The sequence below is a fragment of the Phyllobates terribilis genome, unplaced genomic scaffold, assembly GCF_046119375.1.
Source record: "Phyllobates terribilis strain yellow unplaced genomic scaffold, ASM4611937v1 Scaffold_187__1_contigs__length_3656778, whole genome shotgun sequence".
Lineage (NCBI taxonomy): Eukaryota > Metazoa > Chordata > Amphibia > Anura > Dendrobatidae > Phyllobates > Phyllobates terribilis.
The window spans coordinates 1,309,512-1,330,001 of record NW_027362947.1 but is presented as its reverse complement, the minus strand read 5'-3'; positions in this window follow the sequence as shown (position 1 = coordinate 1,330,001).

The following is a 20,490-nucleotide window of genomic DNA, read 5'->3' as shown; positions in this document are numbered from 1 at the left end:
CAACCTCCACTCCCAGTTCATCATGTGCTCTCCCCCAAGACCATTTAATTAATTCTATTAAAAATAAATAAATTGATACTAACCTTTCATATAATCCCCTGCTGCTGCACTTCTGTACTGGCATCTTGGCCCTCTATGCAGACGCGTACGCGATGATGTCATTGCGTACGCACCTTCACCAGCACGTCCCATAAGAGGCGGAGGGACTGCACAGCCGTTCAGTTTTTATGGCTGTGAGAGCTCCAAGGGTCCCGGCACACGATACCCCAGTGTCTGCATATAAGTAAGCAAAAAAGATGGTAGCACTTAATAGAAAATTACATAAAAAATGGTGTATTTATTGGCCCGTGTGAACAGGTGCCAATGTTTCGGCTCAAAAGCAAGTGGATTTTTAATGCAACCAAACAAGCCTCATCAGGTCTAAGAAATGTATTTATTTTAATAAAATAAACAGTTTGTATTGTGGAGTCTGCTCCACTTCAGAGTTATTACATATATTGGGAATAACTCTTTAACCCCTTCCCACTTAAGGTACTTTTTACTTTCCTGACCAAGCCAGATTTTTTAAACTAATATGTGCCATTTTATGTGGTAATAATTTTTTTCTTAACACATTGTAGTTTATGTTCGTGGTAAATTTAGGTCAATATGATAGACATTTATATAAAAAATATCGGAAATTTGACAAATATTTAGAAAAAGTCTCATTTTTGAACTTTGAATTTTGTATGCCAATGAAATGTCCCATCCCTCAGTTTTTCAGGACCATCTACACATTTGAAAAGATTTTGAGGGATCTATATGTCATGTATACACCTCAAAATATTCAAAACCGTATTCAGAAATTTTGTATAACCCACACGGCTTCATGCAAAGTTAAATGAAAAATTACTTTTTATTATTATTATTAGCATGTGAAGGTATTTGCAAAGGGGGGTAGCAGAGGAATAATGAGGCGAGAGATGAACTAGTCGAGCAGCAGAGTTGAGGATGGACTGGAGGGGTGTGAGAGTGTGAACAGGTAGGCCACAGAGGAGGGTGCTGCAGTAGTCGAGGCGGGAGATGATGAGGGCATGAACAAGCAGTTTAATAGATTGAGGGTTGAGGAAAAGATGGATTCTGGGAATACTTTTGAGCTGGAGGCCACAGGAGGTGGCAAGAGCTTGGATGTGGGGTTTGAAGGACAGGGCAGAGTCAAGGGTTACTCCAGGGACAGTGGAAAGTGTGATGTCATTTATTGTGATAGAAAGATCAGGTGGGGAAGATATGCGAGATGAAGGAAAGATGATGAGTTCAGTGTGCTGAAACAGTTGGCTTATCCTCGAGTATATACGGTATATACTTTAAACTGTAAAGTGTTAGTAACAAGGCAAATCAACAGTAGAACTAATATCAGTAAGCTTGGGATAGCAGAGAAAGTCTTTCACTATTTAACGTTAATGTTCTCTTCACAAAGGTGGTGTGCCCAGTCGTGTGAGTTTCCATGTAAGTTCTCTATGAAGCTCTGGCCCTAGCAGGGATCACTGGGTTTTCCGGCTAGGCCGCAAGTCTCTCTCTGATGTTCACTACTAGGACCAACCCTTCTCAATCACTATGTTTCCGCAAAGTAAAATAATAGGAGCTATACTCACCTCTGGTGCTGGCACCATTCCAGCTGGATCACTGAGGGGCTCCCGCAGGAACTGAGCAGTCAATGTCTGTGATCCTAGCTGTTATCTTTAATTAACGCCTTTGATGCCGCAACCTATAGTATCAGTGGCATCTAGGCTGTCAAATAAAGGTAGGGGGCTCTTTTAGTCAACCAACTCTACACAATGGCCCCCACATCTGCAATTGTAAATCATGCCTCGCAGCATCGTGCAATAAAGCTCAACCAGGTTCACGTTCTGTAAAGGGACTAAAGTAAAAAAAGTAAAAAACAAAACGGTTCATAGAAAAAAATAATACAAATCCCAGGTCCCGTTCTTTGATGTGGACTTGGGAACTGAGCTGACAAATGATGGCTACGTTATTCAGCCATCATCTGCCTCTAACAGATGAGAGTGGAGGGAAGCGGCCGTTAACCTGTTATATGCCGCTAACAATCTGTGATGGCAGAATTTACAGTGACTGGTCCAGGTGGGGCACACTGTTCTAACTGTCCCTGCATCATGATTGTGGGGTGCCAATGGGTTGTCATGACAGCTTGAGGTTTTCTGAACACCCCAGTGCTTGTCATGACAATACTCTGTAGTATCGGTGTCTCTGCGCCTTGACAGGCAGAGACGCCGTCCCTCTTACCGCCGCGCTCCCCTCCCGGCGTCCTCCGGCGCTCCTGCTTCTGCCGGCGCGCGCAGCTTCCCGGGCATTGTGCTTAGGGCGCCCTCTTAAAGGGGCCGCGCACGCCGTCCTAAGGAGTCCCCGGCCAATGACCGGAGGACCTCTCATATAAAAGGCACCTCCTCCAAGATGGAGGTGCCCATGCAAGGTTGTAGCTTTGTGTGTTAAACTCTGCTTCAGCCCTCAGGTACTGCTGCCAGCCTGACTACCAGTCCAGCCCGCCAGCTTGACTACAAGTCCAGCCCGCCAGCCTGACTACAAGTCCAGCCCGCCAGCCTGACTACAAGTCCAGCCCGCCAGCCTAACTATTAGTCCAGTCCGCCAGCTTGTCTACTCTCCAGCCCGACAGTCTGTCTACAGTCAAGTCCGCCAGTCTGTCTATGGGCCTTGCCCGCCTGCTTACCTGGAAGCACCTGCCTGTTACCTGCCGTGCCTACCAGCCAGCCTATCTGGAGGCTCCTGCTTGTTAACTGCTGTGTCTGCCCGTCCGCCTACCCGGATCACCCGTCAGCCTGCCTGCCGTGCTCATCTGCTGTACCAGTCAGTCCCTGCCTTCTGACCCGTGGAAGTCACCTGCTCTCATACAAGTTCGGTCCCAGAGTAGCACCTGGTCTCTCTGCTCGGTCCTTCCCTGGTCACGGAGTCGATTGAGTCGCCGTATGACCTTGGTCAGTCCGAGTTGACAGCTACTTACGCCCCTCTGGTCCCTCCTTGCACCGCAGCACAGAGGTTCCACCACCCGGATCCGTAACATACTCCTTTGAACACATGCCTGTGGAGAGTAGGAGACTGTGATTTTTGCTACATACTGAAGCAGGGCTGCCACCAGGAATTTCAGCACCCCATACTGGCAACATTTCCGGGCACCCTTAAGACTCCACACCAGCCCCGCCTCCACCCCTCAAACTTTCCACCGTCCCACCTCCCACTCTTGGAAAAACTCTGCTTCTGCACCTCGGTTTCACCAATCACACATAAACAGTTCCCATCGAACACCATATCACATACACAGCCATCAGCTTTTGTTTTGGCCAAAAGATTTTTTAAGCCTGCCACCACGACAAGGTAGACTCTTTTGGCAGGGCCCTACTCTACTCTAACCTATTAAACATTTCTTAAACTATCCAATATTCTTTTTAGGTATATTTTGCTTATTTTTCTTTAAGGGAATGAGTGACGTACATTTTTTAAACTAATTGAAACCAGATTGTGATAATTTTTTTATAATCTGTATTTCTGACTTCAGATTATTGTATCCTGCTTTCTGTACATTTATGGCAATCTGCTGTCTTGCCTGTTTGGAGATATGAACAATAGACATATGGATGTATATATATCACAAGACAAAATAGGGGACTCTAATTCCTAGGGAGAGTTTTCTATACATGTTCTCATGTTTAGTGACATGCAGATGTCATTGTGCAGGAAAGGGGAAGAGGTGAGCTGTGACACGACCTAATGTGAATGGTGGATTCTGTTATCTCTCATTGTAATCCTGCTGGCTATGATAATGAGGTGACTGCTGAAAAGGAATCTCTTCTGGACGTGTTATTCTATTAGAAAAGCAATTTCTGTTTATTTATTATTTATGATATAAGGGGTGACAAACTTTAAAGTAAATTCTTCCAAAACGTTAAACTATGATTAAAAGGATTGGCAATTTTCTGGTTATTCTTGACCAATGTGTTTGAGATGATGATAAGGCACTTAGTATTATGGTCTTTCTTGAACTTCGGCACTAAATACGAAATATGGGAAATAGACTATATTTCTATGTTGAATTTCTGCATTAAGGGCCTTTTATTCATCTCACACACACATTGGTTAAGAATAACCAGAACACGGTCAATGCCCTTAACATAAAAGTTTTGTAAAACATTCCCACTAAACATTTCACTAATTAAATCTATTTTTCATAAGAGTCATTTAGTTAAATCCTTTGGTCAATTATGTAAAGTGCAAAATTATAATGTAACAAAACAAAGACAAAATGTATAACCAATTAATACAATGAAAATAAGGTCATTTTGTGAGGTCAGAAAACATATTAAAACAACAAACAGTTTTGCACACGATCTAAGGAAATGAACCATAATAATAAAGACGTATTTCCATAAATTCAAGAACAACAAACAATAGTGCGCTCTATCCTAAAAACTGAGCCCTAATATTAAATGGGTATTCCCATCTGGGGTACGGATAGTGCATCGCAGGGTCAGTCAGGTGCAGGTCTCAGAACTGAAACATTGCTAACTGATCTGTTGTTACATCTGTCTAATGCTAGGACTTTGGGTCAGTAATCCCGCAGTCAGGCTAGGACACTCATCCATAATACAGGGGAACATACATGGCAATAACACACTAATGTAAAACTGGCTGCAATGTAGAAGATGTGAAGATGCAAATTTACATGTATGGAACAAGCAGTCGTTTTACCTGCTGGTTAGAAAAATCCTTAATCAGGTCTTTAATATTCAGGTGTCTGGCGAGCTCATGCTCAATTGACAGAAGGGCTCGGCTGTTTAACCGTTGTTCCGTCATTGTAGAATGCAGATAGTTCTTGAGAGTTTGCTAATGCTATCTCTCCTTCTGCTACTCAAAGTGGTTGGGTGATAAAAATTCTTACAATACACACCTCTCCAAATCTTGAAGCTCGAATTTGTAGATGGCGTTTAGTAAAGCCAGTGGACCCATGTTTTCTGTAAATGTAGCTTCATAAACTTTCCGAAGACGTTGCTACTCAGAAAGTAACGGTGATGTGAGATCTACCTGCCTTCCCATGGGTTGTTCCATCTCTTGCTATTATTTTGAATTATTTGGTTCTTTCCTAGAATGGGTGGTTAAGTATGAAACAGGTTCCTCTGCTATAATCCATTATCTTGACGATTTTCTTTTTGTGGGACCACCAGATTCCAGGTCCTGTCAATTTTTGCTGGACAATTTTATTTTTTTCGCGACGCATTTTGGCGTTCCCTTATCCAGTGAAAAAACTTTTGCTACTACTTCGCTATCCTTTTTAGGAATTGAGATTGATTCCGTTGCCATGGTTTTTCGTCTTCCCTCAGAAAAAAGGTCAAAATTGCTGTCCCAGATTGAAGGATTCTGTTCTGTCCTCAAAGTAACACTATGTCAAATGCAGTCCATGCTAGGCCTCCTTAACTTTGCTTGCACAGTAATGCCTATGGGGAGAATTTTTTCCAGACGTTTATCCCTCTCGACCAAAAGCATCAAGCTTCCCCATCATAGAATTCAGATAAAACCTCCTTTGAAAGCAGACTTGCTGGTTGGGAAGGAGTTCCTCTTGTCCTATAATGGATATACATGCTTTTAGTCATCGGAATTGACTAATGAGGATGTCTCCCTTTTTTCCGATGCTGCTGGATCTACTGGTTTCAGTGTCATTTTTGGAGACCAATGGTGTGCCGAACCTTGGCCGGAATCTTGGCGCACTGAGGGCTGGGTTAAAAACCTTACTTGGTTAGAGTTATTTCCTATCATCACAGCCATTTCTTTATGGGGCCCATCCCTCAGGGATAAACGGATCTGTTATTGGACTGACAATATGAGTATTGTACACGCCATAAATCACTTGTCATCCTCATCTCCCCTGGTTATCAAATTACTCAGATTCCTGGTATTAAAATGCTTAAGTTTAAACATCTGGTTTAAGCCCGCCATATTCTGGGTACAAATAATGTCATTGCTGATTCTCTTTCTCGTTTCGATTGGCAGAAATTCCGGGAATGTTTCCCCGCGGCCAAAGAGGAGGGACATCCATGCCCATCCCTCATGTGGGAGGTGGTAGAGAAGGATTGATGGAGTTGGTGAGATCTTCAGTGGCCTTGTCTACATGGCGTTCTTACGGTAAGGCATGGAATGAGTGGCATAACCTATTTGGGGATAGATCAGCAGCAGCATCCGACGCTGCCCGTCTGGAGGTCACAATCGAATATTTACTTTACTTGCGCAGCATGGGTGTTTCAGGAGCCGTTGCACAGAACCGCCTATCTGGTCTCGGTTTTTATTTTCGCCTCTTGGGTTGGAACGATGCTACTAAGGTTTTCATCATTCGGCAGGCTATTAGGGGTTGGAGGAGGGAGCACACTCGTCAGGAGAACAGACGGCCCATTTCTTTCAGTTTACTTACCCGCCTAATCAACTCCACTCCCGCTGTCTTCTCTTCTCCTTTCAAGTCTGCTCTACTCTATGCCGCTTTTTGACTCGCGTTTTTTGGTGCTTTGCGCATTAATGAATTGGTGTCCCCATCCAAGCGCACTTCAGGAGGACTCCAGTATGATGGTGTCACTCCCTGTGACCGAGGTCTCCGTATCCGCTTTCGGAAATCGAAAATTGACCCGTCCGGTATTTGTTCATGGGTTCCCCTTCTAGCCATCCCCGGTCCTATTTGTCCTTTAACCCTTGTTAATAATTACTTATCATTCTGGCGATCTGGTGACTCCTTTTTCTCACATGAGGATGGGTCTCCTCTTACGGTTTTTCAATTTCAATCCCTTTTTCGGAAATGTTTAGCTTTCGTAGGCCTTCCTCTCAAGGTATTTGGTACGTACTCCTTTAGGATAGGAGCTGCTACCGAAGCAGCCCGTGCTGGTTTGCCTAACTCCGAGATCCAGCGCATTGGTAGATGGCGTTCCTCCTATTTTTCAAGATATATCAGACCAAATTTATTGCTTCACTAACTTTATTATCTCTTCATAGGTGGTGTAAAACACACAGTGTGGATACTGGGCCACTCCTACATCTTCTGGGCATCCCAAAGAGCAGAACGTCGACCAGGTGACAGAGGTCTTGGGTTCCACGGCATCAACGTTTTTTGGAGAGGAATAAGAGGCTTGACCTGGCCTCAGGTTCTTCCCGAGGTGGTGCGGATAGCTCAGACTGCTTCCTCTCCCTTAATTCTAGTTCTGCATGCGGGAGGGAATGATCTCTGCTCCTTTCACCTAGCGGAACTCCTCACAATCATGCACTCCGACGTGGATAAATTCCACAGACTTTTTCCAGAGCTTACTCTGATTTGGTCAGAGGTCATGTCACGTGTTGCATGGTAGGGCGCGAGAGATGCGGCGGCAGTTGAACGTTCTCGGCGCACGCTTAATGCCCGCTTGTCCCGCTTTATCCGTTTTAAGGCCGGAGTGGTCATGAGGCATCACCAACTTGAGGGAGACAATTCCAGTCTTATGCTACCCGATGGTGTCCATCTGACGGAAATAGGGCTGGATATTTTTCTCTCCGGTTTCCAGGATAGCATAGAACAGGCTTTGTACCAAATGGGTGGGGGGCGGAGCGCAGTATAAATACTCCGCTCCTCCTTGGCGGTCATTTGCTCCATCTTGATGTTTTTTTCCGGTATGAAGTCTGACTTGCTCCGGGAGTCCAGCTGTGGCATATGGATTCGCACCTGTTTCAGCTGGCTAATAGTGCCTTAACCGAGTTTTATGCCAGTTACGTACTGAGCATGTCCTTTTTGGCTGTGACCGACTTCTACCCATTAAAAGGAGTTTTGGTTAAGATCTGTGTGTTGTCATTATTCCATGGGACTTTTTGAGGAAATATTGTTGTTGGGTCTCAGCAGTCTGCAGGGCACGCCAATCTTTAATTGAATGCCCCTTGACTGCTGTGCCCTTCTGAAGGGGTTAAATTGTGTGTCCCATGTTCTTTTTCTCCTCTCCTCCTGGCTTTCACCCAATAATCCTCTTCTTCCTCCCTCTTCCCCTCTTTATAAGTCCAGACCCTGCCTCTTCCTGCCTCTCTCCACACAAGCATGGGACCTGCAGTCTGCTTTTCCCATGTACAGTGTGTTTTGTTGGTATTATTTGGTTGTTCTGTATTTAAGTCACAGCAGCAGTCATTTGCTCTATCTTGATGTTTTTCTCCAGTACGAAGTATGATATGCGCCGGGAGTCCGGCAGTGGAATATGGATTTGTACCCGTTTCAGCTGGCCAATAGTGCCTTAACCGGGTTTTATACCAGTTACGCGCTGAGCACGTCCTTTTTGGCTGTGACCGACCTCTAACCATTAAAAGGAGTTTTGGTTAAATTCTGTATGTTGTCGTTATTACATGGGACTTTTTGGGGAAATTTTGTTGTTGGGTCTCAGGAGTCATCTTACTACTGTTACTGGTAAAAATGATCATAGACATGTGCAATGTTAGTTAAAAAAAAATCTGGCCTCCTCCTCCCCTTAATAGCCGGCCATCGCACACCATGTTATTTCTTCTTAGCCCAAGACAGCACCAAAGACTGGAGCTGTTATGAGCAAGAGGAAATCCAATTACCAGTTAAGGTAAAATGTTCTGCACATGCCTATGAGTATCATGAAGCGCAGATGTTGTGGCGCTTATACTTACTGCCAGCGTATGAGTAGATCTGCTGGCATCTCTGTCTTTGGTGTCATATATTGGGATCCTCTGTCATTGCTATGCTTATCTTCATTATTAACTGATCATTTAAAAAAAAAAAAAAATCCGGCCTCCTTCCTCCCCTTAATAGCCGGCCATCACACACCTCTTCCCGACACCCATGACAGCACTTTCATGAGTGTGAGGAAATCTTACTACCGGTAATGGTAAAAATGATCATAGACATGTGCAATGTTAGTTAAAAAAAAAATCCGGCCTCCTTCCTCCCCTTAATAGCCGGCCATCACACACCTCTTCCCGACACCCATGACAGCACTTTCATGAGTGTGAGGAAATCTTACTACCGGTAATGATAAAAATGATCATAGACATGTGCAATGATGTTTGTTTTAAAAAAAAAAAAATCCGGCCTCCTTCCTCCCCTTAATAGCCGGCCATCGCACACCATGTTATTTCTTCTTAGCCCAAGACAGCACCGAAAGATGGAGCTGTCATGAGCAAGAGGAAATCCAATTACCGGTTAGTGTAAAATGTTCTGCACATGCCTATGAGTATAGTGAAGCGCAGATGTTGTGGCGCTTATACTTACTGCCAGCGCATGATTACATTGTCTGGCTTCTTCATCTTTGGGGTCTGTGTTTTGGGTCCCTCAGTGTCGTATCCATGGTCATCTTCATTCCAGCAGTGCTTTCAGATGATCATCAAAGTGATGTCCAATCTTCAGTTCTTCAAGGTCTACTGGAGGCTGAGGAAGACAGCTGGCTCTGATGACTATGGAGCTGGTGTCTTGTCAAGGGTTTCCAAGTTGACAAAAGAAAATCCCTTGAACATGGCCTGGTCCTTTGCTGATAGAGGTGACTTTTTGGCCTCTGCTGCTTCTAATTTCTCCAGATGGTGTGGTCGAGAACTGTGATGAGCTTTAGATGGCTATAAAACAAACAAAAAAATAATTATTACCAAAATCTCAAACGTTCTGGAGAAGGATGATATGAAATGATCTGGACCATCAGACCAGGACCAGCAGCTCTGGATGATGTTGATTTTCCAATGTTAGGCTGTGTGCCCACGATGCGTTTTTAATGCGTTTCTGCAGCGTTTTTGCAGCTGCGGAAACGCATTAAAAACGCATGGTAGAAGGGCAGCAATGATAATCCGCATGTGCTGTGCACATGCTGCGGAAATATCCGCTGTGGATTATCATTACGGAAAAAATCGCAGCACTACCAATTATTTTGCGGAAATGCAGCATTTATCGCCGCCATTGACTTGCATTAGAACGCGCCAATTCCGCAAGACTGCATCTGTACTTGCGTAATTGGTGCGTTCTAATGTGCGGATGGTACCCAGGACTAGAGGAGAGGAGACTCTCCTCCGGACCCAGGCACCATTAAATAAATGTATATTTACCTTCCGGCGGCCCGCGCTGCGCTCCTACTTGCTTCCCGGCACTTTGCAGTGGATTGAAGGACCTGCGCTGACGTCAGAGTCATGTGACGGGTCATGCGACGCTGACATCGGCAGGTCTTTCAATCCACTGCAAAGTGCCGGCACCGAGCGAAGCAAGCCAGCGCGGGCCATCGGAGGGTAAGTATACATTTGTTTTTTTTTATTTTTAACCACTCTCTCGGGTCACACTATATAAATCCATGCAGTTTGCATGGATTTATATAGTGTGACCTAGTTGTCACAAGCACTTTCCAAGTGATGCTAAAATCGCTTGGAAAGCGCTTGTCAATCCGCATGCGGAAATGCATGTGAAGAACGCTTCACATCCGCATGTCCCTGGCAGGAAAAACGCATGTACAATGCGCATGTACAATCCGCATGTATGATCCGCACGTACAATCCGCATGTACAATTCGCATGTACGATCCGCATGTACAATCCACATGTACAATCCGCATGCGGAAATGTCAGTGAATAACGCTCCATTTCTGCATGTCTCCGGCAGGAAAAACGCATGTACAATCCGCATGTACGATCCGCATGTACGATCCGCATGTACGATCCGCATGTACGATCCGCATGTACGATCCGCATGTACAATCCGCATGTACAATCCGCATGTACGATCCGCATGTACAATCCGCATGTACAATCCGCATGTGTTTTTTTCTGCCAGGGAGATGCAGAAACGCTCAGGAAAAAATCCTGGGCATTTCTGCATCGTGGGCACATAGCCTAAGTGTCAGCGCTAACTAATACTTAACAGAGGTGCAATGTGATCTGGTCAGATACTTACTACAGGGATGTGAGGTGGAGGCACTTTCAGGGCTTCCACAGAGACCCAATCAATACACTGGAAAAACACGTGCTCTCGGATGTTACCATGGACTCCTAAGCGTCTGGCAGGATCTTTCTGTAGGAGCTAAAAACAATAAAGTAAAACCCATGAAGGTAAGCGGTAGAGGCAATAAAACATTCTCACAACTTCACCATTTAAATGAATATTGTACAACCCATAGTACTAATAACCTGGAATTATACTGACCTGTTTAATGATGTCATCAATGCCGGAGGATGCCTCATCGAGTGTCAGATGGAACGTACACTCACTGGTAACCATATCTTTTAAGATGACGCCAAGAGAATACCAGTCTACTCCGGCGTTATACTCCTCGCCAGCAAAAATCTATCATGGAAGAGAGAACAGAGAGGTCAAAATGTTAACATTCCCATGGACTGTAATTTTAGCGAAAACTAAATAGGAAAGCACTATTATCCCACCTCAGGAGCCATGTAACCGGCAGTCCCAGCGTATTCGGTGGCTGTTCGGTCTCCATGCATGTTGTCAATTGCGAGACCGAAATCTGTGATCTTAATATGGCCCGTTTCAGCCACCAAGATGTTCTCGGGCTTGAGGTCTCTGTGGATGACGCCCTTGGAGTGGAGGTACTGGATTCCACAGACCAGTTCAGCGGCATAGAATCTGACAGAAAGACATGAATGAGTGTAGCTTCCCGAGGAGAAACAAGAAACACAAAGATATTGCTTCCAGCCAATATTATCTACATTGACTGGACGATTAGAACAAGATGACCATATGCAGAACATACAACAAATCCTGCCAGATCCCACTGAAGAATAATGAGGCCACTCAGATTTCTGTCAATGTTAGGGTTAATTTCGCTGCAATCTACAATATTTTTTATATTAAAAACACCAGAACCCAAAGGCAGATAATACAGCACCGAAGTGAACGGATGAATGCTAGACATTTCTATACAGTTATGATCAGGATTGTAGGTAACATAAAATGTACCTTGCGCTGGGGATGTCAAGCCGCCCCTTCTCCAGAAGGAAGGTGTTAAAGTCCCCGCAGCTCACGTATTCCAGACCAAGCAGCACACAGAGCTGGAGCACAGAAATACAGAAGTAGATTTGTATGCAGGTAAAGTGGCCAAAAGATCACAATATCTACACACCTACTACAGAATAGCTCCGTATAACTATAGGCCACAGGATAAATGGAAGGTGGTCTACATGTCCCATGTAAGAAGGATTACATTTCACATGTCCCATCATTTGTTTCAATGTTCTAGCTGATGACCATGAGACCCCTGTAATGACACCTTAGGGTTCATAATGATGCTCCTGTGGAGGGTCACTTAAATATGCGGATATGTAGAATGATTTTCTTCAGGGGCATACAGAGATAGAAAGAATTGCTGTACATGTTGTTCAGTTAATGTTCAATGTCCTTTTATGTCAGATATTTATAGGGGTGTCCTGTGATTACTGATGCACAGGGCAGGCATGGTGCCAGTATCTCTTCCCCCGCAGCATCTGGCAGATTTATTATAAAATGATTCTGGTTTATGGTAAAAACACGAGGTCAGACCTTGTACAACACTTTAATAAGTAAAAAATGGAGGCATGTTTTCATGAAACTAGCTTCACGTGGCGAGACTCCTTAGATATGGTGCTCGGATTGAATCATGCTTTTCAAAGCATTTAACTCAGACAAAAGAATGAAATCTTTGTGCTCGGAGGTCTCACTAGTTGTATCAGCAGAATAATATATCATACAGAAAATACTTACACATATCTTACTGACCAACAGTCAGGGAGGCCCGACTGGACTGGACGAGTGTAGACTGCAGTGCACAAAGCATGGTTGTTGTATACCCTAATCCAAGCTACAATAATACCAGGCCATAAAAGTGGTGGTCTGAAGGACATGATGCTCCATCTGTTAACCGGTTCAGGACCGCCCACTGTACATAAACGTCAGCGCTGCCTGGGCTCTGTGCAGCGCCGACGTTTAAAAACGGTGGGTGGTCCCGCAGCGCTCAGAACCCCCAGGGTCCTGCAAGCGCTGCGGTTCCGGTGCAGAGCGATAGCTCTGACATGTGAGATCATGGGGACCTGATTGGATTAGGTCCCCATGATGTTAACCTGTTCCTATCTTCTAGATGAAGCGATCCATAGCGATCGCGGCATTTAAAAGATAGTGACAGCCGGTGGTCGGTGATCCAGACCCCCACATACCTTAGCAGCGAGGGGATCCTAATGCTGTGACCTCTGACCTCATTGAGACCTGATTGGCTCAGGTCTCCATGATGTCAGCATCACACCAGCCAATCAGAGAGGGCGATCTGCCTGATAAATACACTGTTTCCCCTCCGATCTCAGTGATAGAGCAGAGGAGAAATAGTGTGACAAGAGCTGTGTCAGCCTTGCCACTGTGAAAGTAAAAGAAAAAAAAAAAAAAGAAAGTAAGAGTTAGGTTAGGGTTAGTCAGTCCTGTCAGTCAGTCAGTCCTGTCAGGTCAGGTCAGTCAGTCCTGTCAGGTCAGTCCAGTCCAGTCAGTCCAGTCCAGTCAGTCCGGTCCAGTCCCGTCCGGTCAGTCCAGTCCCGTCCGGTCCGGTCAGTCCAGTCCAGTCAGTCCAGTCCGGTCAGTCCAGTCCGGTCAGTCCAGTCCAGTCAGTCCGGTCAGTCCAGTCAGTCCAGTCCGGTCAGTCCAGTCCGGTAAGTCCAGTCCGGTCAGTCCGGTCAGTCCAGTCCGGTCAGTCCAGTCCAGTCAAAAAATATAAAAACAAATAAAATGGCCCGTCAGACTTATACCGCAGAGGAGGTGTATGCCCTGCTATGTTCTGACACTGATGACAGTGCAATCTCAGATGGAGATGTGGATTTTGAGGGCTTTAGTAGCGGCGACACTGAGAGCTCAGAAATGAGCAGTGATTCTGGTCCATCCTCAAGCCCAAGGACCAGTACAGCAATAGGGGCAAATAGCGCTACTGGAGAAACGTCTCCAAATCAGGGAACACTGCCCAGTACAAGCGCTGTCCCTGCTACTAGTGAATTGGCGCACGCCAGTGTACAAGGGGCTTTGCCACGTGATATAGCATTTCCCAGATGGGAGGCTTCGGATTCGGCTGCTCCATTCAGCCCTGATTTCAACACCATTCCTGGTATAAATGTGGAGGTGGAAGATTTTGGACCAATTCATTTTTTTAATTTGTTTTTTACAGACAGCTTGCTAGAGCATATTGTCGTGCAAACAAATTTATACGCATCCCAATTCATAAGCCAGAATCCCCGATCTTACTATGCTAGGGCAAATTTATGGACACCAACTAATGTCCCGGAAATAAAAAAAAAATTTAGGACTTACATTTGCCATGGGGCTTGTTAAAAAACCGAGCATTCGATCCTACTGATCCAACCACCCTGTTCAAGCCACCCCTATGTTTTCAGTCGTTCTGCCTAGGACCCGTTATGAAATGCTCATAAGTCCATTTTTTCAAAAAGGCTACAATCTATATGTGGACAATTATTACACCAGCATACCCCTATTTAAAAGTCTGGTTGAACACAACATCGGAGCTTGTGGAACCATTCGTAAAAACCATCAGGGGTTTCCACAACCATTGGTCAACCAAAAGGGGCAGTCAGGGGCTGTACGCAATGGAGAGCTGCTTGCCCTGAAGTATAGGGATAAGAGGGATATTTTTGTCCTCAGCTCGATCCACACAGATGCCACAAGGGCCACTGTAGAACTAGGATCCACCACTCCAAAGCAAAAACCTGTTTTAAATAATGATGGCCACTCGTTTTTCTTTACTTAGCTGCTTTTTTCTTGCCATAATACAAATTCTAACAGTCTATTCAGTAGGACTATCAGCTGTGTATCCACCTGACTTCTGCACAACACAACTGATGGTCCCAACCCCATTTATAAGGCAAGAAATCCCACTTATTAAACCTGACAGGGCACACCTGTGAAGTGAAAACCATTTCCGGTGACTACCTCTTGAAGCTCATCAAGAGAATGCCAAGAGTGTGCAAAGCAGTCATCAAAGCAAAAGGTGGCTACTTTGAAGAGCCTAGAATATAAGACATATTTTCAGTTGTTTCACACTTTTTTTGTTAAGTATATAATTCCACACGTGTTAATTCATAGTTTTGAAGCCAGCAATGTGAATGCACAATTTTCATAGTCATGAAAATACAGAAAAATCTTTAAATGAGAAGGTGTGTCCAAACTTTTGGTCTGTACTGTATATATATATTATATATATATTTATAATATGGTTGCCAAAAATAAAAAATCCTATTGATTGCACAGATACGTAGCACAATGTGAATGTTAATCTATATAATTGACATTAACTAAGGGGAAATGTAAGCGTCTGTAGAACTACTAAAAGGATATCTTCATAGTGTGACAAAGTCTCTGGTAGTGTGTCAGAAGGGAGGTATGTGTCGCTGAGACTCTTAGACTCAGTGATGTGAAAACATGCAAGTTCTCATGCACAAGTAGGTGCAGAGAGAGTTAATAGAACGATATTTACAAGGGAATGTTTTCAGTGGATAACGAAAGTGTAGGGTGGAACGTTATCCACCATCCGTCCAATCAGGGGAGTGTCTGGGCTTTAGGCTATGTGCCCACGTTGCGGACCTGAAGCATATTTTTTACGCTTCTCCCTGGCGGGAAAATCGCATGCGGATATTACATGCGGTTTTCCCGCCAGGTAGAAGCGTTTGTGAGGCGTCTTTGCATGCATTTCCGCATGCGGGTTATCAAGCACTTCTCCAAGCATCACTTGGAAAAGTGCTTGACAACTTGTTCAGAATGGTAAAAAATAAAAAAATAAACTTTATACTCACCTTCTGATGCATTCTCTGCCCCGTCCGGAGTTTTGAGCGGCTCACGCTGTTGTGTGCAGGACCTGCGGTGACGTCATTGAGTCATGTGGTGGGTCACATGACTCAATGACGTGGCAGGTCCTTCAGACAACAGCGCGACGGAGGGAAAACATCAGAAGATAAGTATAAACTTTATTTTATTCTTTTTTTTACAGGTTCTTTGGTACCCAGGTCTGGATGAGAGTCTCCTCTCCTCCAGACTTGGGTACCATCCGCACATTGATTCCGCAGCGCTTCCGCAAAATTAATGAACATGCTGCGGATTTTTGACTGCAGCATATACGCTGCGGAAAAATCCGCAGCATGGGCATTGACATTGCGGAATGCCATTGGGGACCATGGGGTGCGGATCTACATGCGTTTTTCAAGCGTTTACGCTGCGGAAATTCCGCAGCATATACGCTTGAAAAACGCTACGTGGGCACACAGCCTTAAATAGTCAGCCCTGACACTCAGGTGTGTTCAGTACCTGGGGAAACTTTGTTCCAGGAAGGAGCTAGCACATGCTGTGATCAACCTGTGTGTAGCTAATTTTGAGTGGCCAGACCTTGGCCGAGATAAGGACTCTGCTGAAAGTTCTGAAAGTTTTGCATTTTGTTTTGTCTCTTTAGCTGAATGGGCTGTGTTTTTATTTATGGACTCAAGGGTAGTTTATGACTGCTAAATAAACTAACCTGAGAATTTAAAGAGACAGTATCTTGTGTTTTACCTACGCATACAGCCGAGCTTGTTGCTATACCACAATAGACTCACAAGCCCAAGTGGGTACACATATATAGTATATAATATTAAGCTCTATAAGGAATCTCCTATAAAATAAAACATCCAAAATGGATGTTTTGGGGGCCCCTGATGAAGCAAGAACGAAAGGTACATTGGTGCACATAGGACCACATCCCACATTTACTCACTTGGACATTTAAGTTGCCTTGTAACTACTGCTCCTCCATTTTGAATGTATTATTTTATAGGAGATTCTTTATAGAGCTTAATATTATATACTATATATGTGTACTCACTTGGGCTTGTGAGTGTAAGAAGCTATCTTCTTAGTAGTTCTAAAAACACTTACATTTCCCCTTGGTTATTGTCAACTATATATAAACTAGATGGTGGCCCGAGTCTAACGCATCGGGTATTCTAGAATATGTATGCGGCCGACCGGGCGCAATTAGCAGAGCGGTGTTTAAATTTGGCGGCAATATCGGAGATTGGTCACGGGCGGCGACCGCGACCAATCAGCGAACCGTGTTAGTGAGAACTGGAGAGCGTGTTTAAATTTGGCATCAAAATCGCTGATTAGTCGCGACCAATCAGCAGACCGGTTTTTAAATTTGGCGCCGATACTGCTGATTGGTCGTGACCGCCGACCGCGACCAATCAGCAGAGCGATGCAGAGCGTTGTTTAAATTTGGCGCCAAAATCGCTGATTGGTCGCGGATGGCGGCCGCGACCAATCAGCAGAGCGTGTTTAAATTTGGCACCAATCTCGCTGATTGGTCGCGGCTGGCGGCCGCAACCAATCAGCAAAGCGGTGTTTAAATTTTGGGCCAAAAGCGCTGATTGGTCACGGGCGGCGGTCGCGACCAATCGGCGAACCGTGGTAGTGAGGACTGGAGAGCGTGTTTAAATTTGGCACCAAAATCGCTGATTAGTCGCGACCAATCAGCAAAGAGGGAGGTGTTTAAATTTGGCCCCAATACTGCTAATTGGTCGCGGCAAGCGACCGCGACCAATCAGCAGAGCGTTGTTTAAATTTGGCACAAAAAACGAAGATTGGTCGCGGCCGGTGGTTGCGACCAATCAGCAGAGTGAGGTTTAAATTTGGCGCCAATACTGCTGACTGGTCACGGCCAACAACCGGAACCAATCAGCAGAGCGGTGTTTAAATTTTGCGCCAATACTGCTGATTGATCTCGGCCAGCGACCGCGATGAATCAGCAGAGCGTTGATTAAATTTGGCGCCAATCTTGCTGATTGGTCGCAGATGCCGGACGCGTCCAATCAGCAGAGCGTTGTTTAAATTTGGCGCCAAAATCGCTGATTGTTCGCGGCCGGCGGCCGCGACCAATCAGCAGAGCGGGGTTTAAATTTGGCACCGATAATGCTGATGGGTCGCGGCCGGCGACCGCGACCAATCAGCAGAGCGGGGTTTAAATTTGGCCCCAATACTGCTAATGGGTCGCGGCAAGCGACCGCGACCAATCAGCAGAGCGTTGATTAAATTTGGCGCCAATCTCGTTGATTGGTCGCGGCTGGACTCCGCGACCAATCAGCAGAGCGTTGTTTAAATTTGGCACCAATCTCGCTGATTGGTTGCGGCTGGACTCCGCGACCAATCAGCAGAGCGTTGTTTAAATTTGGCGCCAATCTCGCTGATTGGACGCGTCCGGCATCCGCGACCAATCAGCAGAGCGTTGTTTAAATTTGGCGCCAAGGTCGCTGATTGGTTGCGGCTGGCGTCCGCGACCAATTAGCACAGCAGTGTTTAAATGTGGCGGCAAGATCAGTGATTGGTCGCGGCCGCTATTTAAATGTGGCGGCCAAATCGGTGATTGGTCGCGGGCAGCGGCCGCGACCAATCAGCAGAGCAGTGTTTAACTTTAGCGCCAAGATCACTGATTGGTCGCGCTCTCCGCACGCGACCAATCAGCTAATCGTATTGGTGAGGAGCGGGGAGCGGAATTGTATTAGTGAGGACCGGGGAGCGCCGCAGCCTGTGCGGGTACTTCCGCTGCGAGAACCCGGGACATGAGCGACTGCTCGCAGCAGAAGTATCCCGACCCGCAGCGCCGCTCCCCGGTCCTCCCTTCACACCCTAGCCGCTGATGTCACCACAGTATCCGCATGGTGTTACAAAGGTCCGGACATTTGTGTTAAAAATCGCTGATTGGTCGCCGGCGCTGCCCGCGACCAATCACCGATTTGGGCGCCAAATTTAAATATCGGCCGCGACCAATCACCGATCTTGGCTCCACATTTAAAGACCGCTGTGCTGATTGGTCGCCGACGTAGGGCGCGACCAATCACCGATTTTGGCGCCACATTTAAATAGCGTCCGCGACCAATCAGCACAGCGGTGTTTAAATGTGGAGCCAAGATCGGTGATTGGTCGCGGCCGATATGTGAATGTGGCGCCCAAATCGGTGATTGGTCGCGGACGCTGCCCGAGACCAATCAGCACCGTAGTGTTTAACTTTTGTGGCAAGAACGGTGATTGGTCGCGGGCCAAGACAGCGACCAATCACCGATTTATGCGGCACTTTTAAATAGCGGCCGAGACCAATTGGATGTCAGTGCCGCTCCCCGGTCCTCCCTTCACACCCTAGCCGCTGATGTCCCCACAGTATCTGCATGGTGTTACAAAGATCCGGACATTTGTGTTAAAAATCGGTGATTGGTCGCTGGCGCTGCCCGCGACCAATCACCGATTTGGGCGCCAAATTTAAATATCGGCCGCGACCAATCACCGATCTTGGCTCCACATTTAAACACCGCTGTGCTGATTGGTCGAGGCCGATATTTAAATTTGGCGCCCAAATCGGTGATTGGTCGCGGGCAGCGCCGGCGACCAATCAGCGATTTTTAACACAAATGTCCGGACCTTTGTAACACCATGCGGATACTGTGGGGACATCAGCGGCTAGGGTGTGAAGGGAGGACCGGGGAGCGGCGCTGCGGGTCCGGATACTTCTGCTCCGAGCGCCCGCTCATGTCCCGGGTTCTCGGAGCGGAAGTACCCGCACAGGCAGCGCCGCTGACATCCAATTGGTCGCGGCCGCTATTTAAATCTGGCGCACAAATCGGTGATTGGTCGCTGTCTTGGCCCGCGACCAATCACCGATTTGGGCGCCAAATTTAAATATCGGCCGCGACCAATCACCGATCTTGGCTCCACATTTAAACACCGCTGTGCTGATTGGTCGCGGCCGATATTTAAATTTGGTGCCCAAATCGGTGATTGGTCGCGGGCAGCGTCGGCGACCAATCAGCACAGCGGTGTTTAAGTTTTGCGCTAAGATCAGTGATTGGTCGAGTCCGAAGACCGCGACCAATCATCGAATCGTCTTGGTGAGGACCGGGGAGCGGCGCTGCCTGTGCGGCTACTTACGCTGCGAGAACCCGGGACATAGCGGGCGCTTGCAGGAGAAGTATCCCGACCCGCAGCGCCGCTCCCCGGTCCTCCCTTCCGCATGGAGGTCAGTGGCGCCGGCGGTCCTTCCGCTGATACCGGCCGGGAGATGAGCGCCTCGCGCCGGTCATCTCCCGGCTGCATCGCCGCTGAGCTCCGTCCCGCAAATGAGACGCTAATGGCCACCATCTTTTTTCAGAAATCCCGCGGCGCTGATTGGCCGCTGGCGGACCAATGAGCGACGCGGGATTTCCTGGACAGACAGACAGACAGACGGGATAAGACGATTATATATATAGATTAACATTCACATTGTGCTATATATGTGCAATCATTAGGATTTTTTTTGGCAACCATGTTATAGGCATATATCTAATATATATACTTGTCTTATCCCGTCTGTCTGTCTGTCATCTCCCGGCTGATCGCAGCAGAACTACCCTGACCGGCGGCGCCGCTGACCTCCATGCGGCTACCGTCAGGAGATCAGCGGCTAGGACCGCTGA